The sequence below is a fragment of the Arachis ipaensis genome, chromosome B10, assembly GCF_059453495.1.
Source record: "Arachis ipaensis isolate K30076 ecotype BB chromosome B10, ASM5945349v1, whole genome shotgun sequence".
NCBI lineage: Eukaryota > Viridiplantae > Streptophyta > Magnoliopsida > Fabales > Fabaceae > Arachis > Arachis ipaensis.
The window spans coordinates 101,442,201-101,448,830 of record NC_142435.1 but is presented as its reverse complement, the minus strand read 5'-3'; the positions used below and the strand labels follow the sequence as shown (position 1 = coordinate 101,448,830).

At 22.9% G+C, this 6,630-nt stretch overlaps 1 long non-coding RNA gene across 1 annotated transcript; it reads right to left on the bottom strand.

The window, feature by feature from the left end:
• Nucleotides 1-5,006: 5,006 nt before the first annotated feature.
• Nucleotides 5,007-6,376, bottom strand: LOC148581096 (uncharacterized). Its single transcript, XR_015883756.1, has 3 exons — nucleotides 5,697-6,376; nucleotides 5,432-5,520; nucleotides 5,007-5,232 (listed from the first exon to the last, which is right to left on the bottom strand). It is a non-coding gene; the product is annotated as an uncharacterized LOC148581096 (long non-coding RNA).
• Between the last annotated feature and the right edge of the window lie 254 nt (nucleotides 6,377-6,630).

Genomic DNA, 6,630 nt, shown 5'->3' with positions numbered 1-6,630 from the left:
CAATAAATTTTTATTTTTTAAAAATTTTTAAAAATTATTTTCATCAAATATACTTAGGTATTGTTTGTTTGGATTGAAAATCAAGGGAAAGAAAATAAAAGGAAGGAAGTGAGAGGGAAAACGTTTATTTTCCCTTGTTTGTTTGGAATGAAATTTTGAGTGGAAAACTAAAACAGTTTAAAATTAAGAGTGGGTCCCACTCAAAATTTTTCCTTCCAACTATGGACGGAAAATTGAGAGGAAAATGAAACCCAAAAACATTATTCCATATTTGTCCTTTCATAAATCATATACATAAAATATTATTTTTATAAATACAAGGACAAAAATGTCATTTACTACTAATTCATTCTTCTTTCTCCCTAATTTTCTTTCTAACCAAACAAAAAAAATTATTCTTTCTTTTCTTTTCTTTCTTTCCATTTTCCTTTCATCCAAACAACTCAAGAGAAAATAAAAATACATTCAAATTCTTTCCTTTCTTTTCTTTCCTTTCTATTTTCTTCCTTTCTATTTCCATCTTTCCATCCAAACAAACCCTTAGAGACAGATTTAAGAGAATCTACAGTGGCCACAGTCTCCCTAAATATTTAAAAAAAATTAGTACTATTAGTTTATATATATATATATATATATTATGGATTAAATATATCTTAGTATAATAGACACTAAAAAAATTTATAATGTTAGTAACTTAATATGTATAAATTATAATGTGTATTATAATATATTAGTAGCAACTAATAATAAATAAATTTAAAAAAATAAAAGCGTATAAATATATAAATAATTGTAAGTTATTAAAAAAATAGGTTTGGATTAATATAAAAAAGTAACAATTATATTTGACTCTTTCTATGATAACAGTAACAATTGAATAGATTTTTTTAATAATAAAAATTATTAAAATAACACTTTGAAATAAGATGAAAAATAATTTTTTAACAAATTATATAATTATATATGTTAAAAAAGAGAATGCTTCAAAATTTATTTTAAATAGTAAATTGATAATTTTAGACATATAAAATATTACAGAATAAATTTAAAAATATTAAAATTCTAAAATATGTAGTTAAATCTTTAAAATACACATTTATGAAAATACACATTTAATGTTGAATATTTTTATCGTATTTTTTAAATTATTTAATGATATTTTTGTTAATAACAAAATTCAAATATATTTTTGTGCCATAAAATTTCGATTGTATTTTTGGTTACCATTGTTATTTGAAAGACCAAGAATTTTATTTAAATATAGTGTTTGTCTCATACCAATTTTGTCTCCATAGATTTATTGTATATTTATCTTTTTCATAGAAATTTTAATTTAATGTTGCAGGAAAGATTTGTCTGTAGAATTTAATTAGGATATATTGATAATATCACCATTCAGTCAAGTTCAATTTTTTTTAATGATAATTTAAGTAATGATTATGAAAGTTATTCTTGTAATTTAATAATAAAATATTATTTTTGTCTTTTAAAAAAGGCAGATTTGACATAATTGTTATATAAGTTTGGCTAACATATATCTTTGTAATTATTAATAGTTGAAAATTTTAAATTTTTTATACTAAATGTATCGTTACAACTTAAATTTTATATGTTTTTCATAAAAATTAATTAATTAATAATTTTAATATGTACTATTAAAATACATATAAACTAAACCTTTATTATTATATTAGCAAGTGTAGCTTTGAATTTTTTACCAATCCCAAAATTCACAATCCTGCTACAATTGTATATTTATTAGTTATTACATATAGTTATGTATAAAAATTTATTGTTCTTTTTTTTTTTACCGGTAAAATATTTATTACGTATAGTTACTTATAAAAATTTATTCTTTGCATTGACATAGCATAATTTTCTTTATTTTATTTTTTTAAATTAACTTACACACTAAAAATACATTTGATTTAGCGTTTGAATTACAACGAACGTTTAATTTCTTTTAGTACTTCAACTTTTTGTTTGACTATTTTTTTTCTTCCTAAACACAACTATAATTCTATGTTTCCAACTTCTATATATTTATCTGAGATAACAAATTATAGCTTTTGTGTTTAATAAATACGATTAGAGAAATGATTAAAAAATTTTATTTTCTTTTTGCTATTTTTCTTTATTCTCATCTATAAAAAGAAACACAAAATAATCACCAGAATTCTCATATTTATTTTTTTTTTCACGGTCATACTTTACCAATAAATATTTTAATTTTTTTATAATCATTTTTAATACTCTCTACTAAGTTTTGATCTTTTACCAATTTTTCATATATTTTTTGTTCATACTATGCATTTTTTTTTGGAAGCTTTTTCTTTAATGCACTCTAATACATATTATTTCCTTTTCATATGAATTAAAGTGTATTTTGTTTTATGAAATTTTTAGTAAGAAAAATGTTAGAGGATTATCAAAATTTATTAGTTTTTGTCATTATTTAGCTATCAAAATTTAAAAATATAGGATAAAATATGTTGTTAGATTACTAGACTAAAAGAACTAAACTAAAGAAATTGAGTTGATAATTAAGAAATGATCAAAAACAATAAATTCTAATATCCTAGTATTTTCTTTTTAGTACTCATGAGTTGATGGGTTCTTGAATTAGATTGTACTTTATTTATTATTGTTAATTTTTTTTAACATGAATTATTGATTCTATTAAAAAGACCAAATTAAATAAAAAAAATATTGCAAAGTAATGAAAAATTCTGGACAAAAGAATATTAAATTTCAACACTAAATTTATATTTTTTTCTAAAAAAAAAAAGTATAGCTAAAAGAATGTTTGAAAAAAGAAGGATGTGATTTTGAGTAATATAAATTTATGTTTTTTTTAAAATAAATTTTATCTAAATATGATTTTAAATAATATAATATAAATAATATTTATTTTATTATAATTTATTTTAAAATTATTATTTATACATTAAAATTAGTCTATATATATATATATAATTTATTTTTATTTTTTAATCTATATTTTTTATTTTAATGTATATTTTACTCTAATAAATAATTTTAGTATATACTTAATATAGTTAATATATTTTCATATAAAATTTGTTAAATATAAATTATGTTAATATTAATTTATTTTTTATTAAAATTAAATTAACAACATTAATTTAATATCAACTTTTATTTACAAATTTTAATCAAGAGTTCCGGACAACGCCAAGTTACTAACAGAAATCACAAAGCTTCCATCTACTTACATTTATCTTGTTTTCTCCTTTTTTTTTTTTTTTTTTTTTTTTCGGTAATTTATCTTGTTTTCTCCTTTCGGTGAAATAATAAAATATGCTTCACGGAAGCCTATGTTTCTAGTTTTCGGAGGATGGATACTTCCTACTATTGGGCAACCGACTAAGTAGTTCCCTATATTATGGATTTGGAAGCTAAGCCCAGTCTCAATTCCACAATTTTGGGCTTTGAGTGCTTCCATTTTGTAAATTTTAAAAGATACTACAGTTCGCTAAAAATGAAAAGAAGATACTACAGTTTAAGACCAACTCCTTTGTTTTTTTTTGTGGTCAGTCAGTTGAAGACCAACTTCAATAAAATATACACTGTTTGACTTTGGTATTTGGATCCTAAACTAGCAGAGCACGGATTAAAAATATCTATTAGCCAAATCACTCTATCAAATACAAATTCTACAAAAAATTACTTTATTCTATCATAAGATGTGCATGCATTTTTTTAAAACTGATACACCTTACGAAACCTTTATCATCTAACACTAAAATTGTATTCATTCTTCCGATCTCGGTTCTTGAATAGCTTAAAGATGAACTGATTCTGAATTTTATTTGGCAGATTAATTACAATCAATCTACTCTTAGCTCTAACTCGATGAAGGAAATTAGAAAAATGAAGACAATAAATTAGTGGTGTCTAATTTGAATAACTACAAAAAAAAATAGATAAAATTACAATATTGTCACGACGGCAAGGTTTTGAAAAAAATAATCTTATCTCTATGTACAATTCAAACCGTGAAAAAGAATATTTAAGATTTATGATTTATTTCAAATCTTTTATAGTCTAAACTTGCATGTAGATTGAAAATATGTAGAAAAAAGACACATTAACAATTATTTTGCGTCTTGTAAAAAAGAGAGTACTTGTTATTTTGTTTTATAATATCAGAAAGAGAGAGAGGTGAATAAAAAAAAATAGTTTGAGATTGAGTTGTATGTGCTTTTTTAAATGTTATTGAATAATGCATTGTATGAGATTTTTATATCAATTTTATATCAATTTTTATCGGAATTAAAAATTATAAATCTATTAGTCAACTTAGAACATAATTCATAGAAATAATAGTTAATTTATTTTGTATCTAGTTTTTTATATAAAAAATACTTTTAATTTTATTTATAAGTAATAATGTTAAATTGGGAAAAAATGGATATCAAAATTATCTCTTAAAATTTGTTACTTATTAAACACACGGCGATTGAATTCAATCTTGCTCTTTTAGACAATGTTTTAAGATTTGGCCCAAAAAAAAGAACCTTGATTCAATAAAATTGAACAGAAAATTGAATTTGATTTCTTGCTCTTTTAGACAATCTTTTAAAATTTTGTCACAAAAAACCTTGATTCAATAAATTTGAACAGGAAATTAGAGTGTAAATGTTCTTTATATGTTTAGATGTTATCAATGCTTAAACAAATTTTAAATATTTGTTAAGACAGAAAATTAATGAAAGAAGAAAAGATAGTTTACTTTAAAAAAAAAGAACATTTTTTTGTTGCATTTTAATTTTATATAATTTCTGTATTAATTAACTACACCTTTTGTCTTTTACGAATATTGTTCAAGTCTATGATTAAATCAAATCTTGTTTTTATTATAATACCTTTTTTTCTCAAAAAAAAAAAAAAAATAAGCAGTCCCACTATACATTAGATAATTACAAATATTAATATTATAAAATTACTTATCATGACGAAAATATAGATGTCAAAAACTCTAATTGAACAAACAAAAAATCTTTTAGTATTGATTTGTTGAAGAATTATAAAGGAGTTACATGATAATAAAAAAAATTAAAATTTATAAGTATCGTCTCAATGAACGGGCCTCAATATATAAAATCCCTGCAATCTTATAAATTGAGCCAAAAAAAAAAAAAAAAAAAAACAATCTATGAAAGCCTTAGGTAGTAGAAGCTCCATTCTTCCTTGATGTAATTTTTGTGCCTGATCAGAAATAATAACAATAATCTTTAGTCACACTCTATCCTCCAATAAAAAATCACACATAAGCCATAGTTTAATAAATATTAATACCATGTCAAAATTTCTCTCAAACCAATAATAGTAATTATCAATGCCAATAACATTAACGACAGTTAAAACAATAAAATTGTCAAATGAAAAAAAAAACCCAAAAAAGTACCTTATGCTCCTATTGCCATAACCTTTGAGTTAATACCTTCTCTTGCCTCCATCTTATTTTTTTTTTTAATAAGAAATCACCCATTAAATCTATTAAGAGACACGAGGGCAACAACAGTTACAAAGGCTTAAAACAAAACATAACTCCATCACTATCTTGTTAAACAGACCAACAACTCAAAAAAATTACTACTCTAAAACAAGCGAAGAAGATAAAACTATCCTATAATAATAATCATGATCACAATAAAACAAAGTGTACATACCTATTTCATCCACTCCTCAAGCAAATTATATCACGAAATTTCAAATTCTCCTTTCGTGCAGTCTTCTTTATTCGACACCCAAGCTTAGCTCCAATACTTCGTCTTCCATTTCATTACCTACTTACACAATTGTTTGCTTTTCGAAATCAAATTGTCATACAACTTGGAAGGGATAGAATATCACCTTTACTCATTTATTAATAAAAAAACAAATAGTTACCAAAGAAAAATAATTTTGTTAATTAGACAAGCACGTAGGAAAACAAATTTAAAGATACCATATGTAACTTTTTATGAGAAGGTGAAAGAGGATAATGAGTTAGTAACGAGAGTTGTTACTATCGCAAAGCTTGAACTTGGTGATGGAGTGGCTGTTACTGTTATTCTTGGTAGTTAGAAATTTAGGATGGTTGAACCTGGAGTCCTGGACATTTTCATATGTAAGGAATCAAGGGTCTCAAATTCAGTTATCTAAAGTTAATCCAATAATGTGTCACCAGCAACAATAATATTTACACCTTCAATTGTCAATCATCTAATGCAATACATCACTTTCTCAAGCATCATCAACCATGGTGTAATTGTGTTTTAAAAGAATACTATATTTGTCCTTCAAAGTTAAAGAAATGATCAATAAATGCCAATTCTTAAAGCATAAACTAAAAAAAAAAAAAAAAAAGATGACCAACATACCAACATGGATTAAGAACATGCAATCGGTGAAATACTTTTTTCTCATTCATAATAACAATCACTCAAATCTCTCTTTCATCTATTTTGTTTTGAAAAGAAGAACAATATATTAAGAATAAAAGAATAATAAACCAGAAAAAAAACAGCGACAAAAGATGAAGATGCATGTTCTTATAATAATGTTGAACCAAAGATTGATAAATTTTTTTAAAATAAATAAAATGACCAAATATTACAAAAA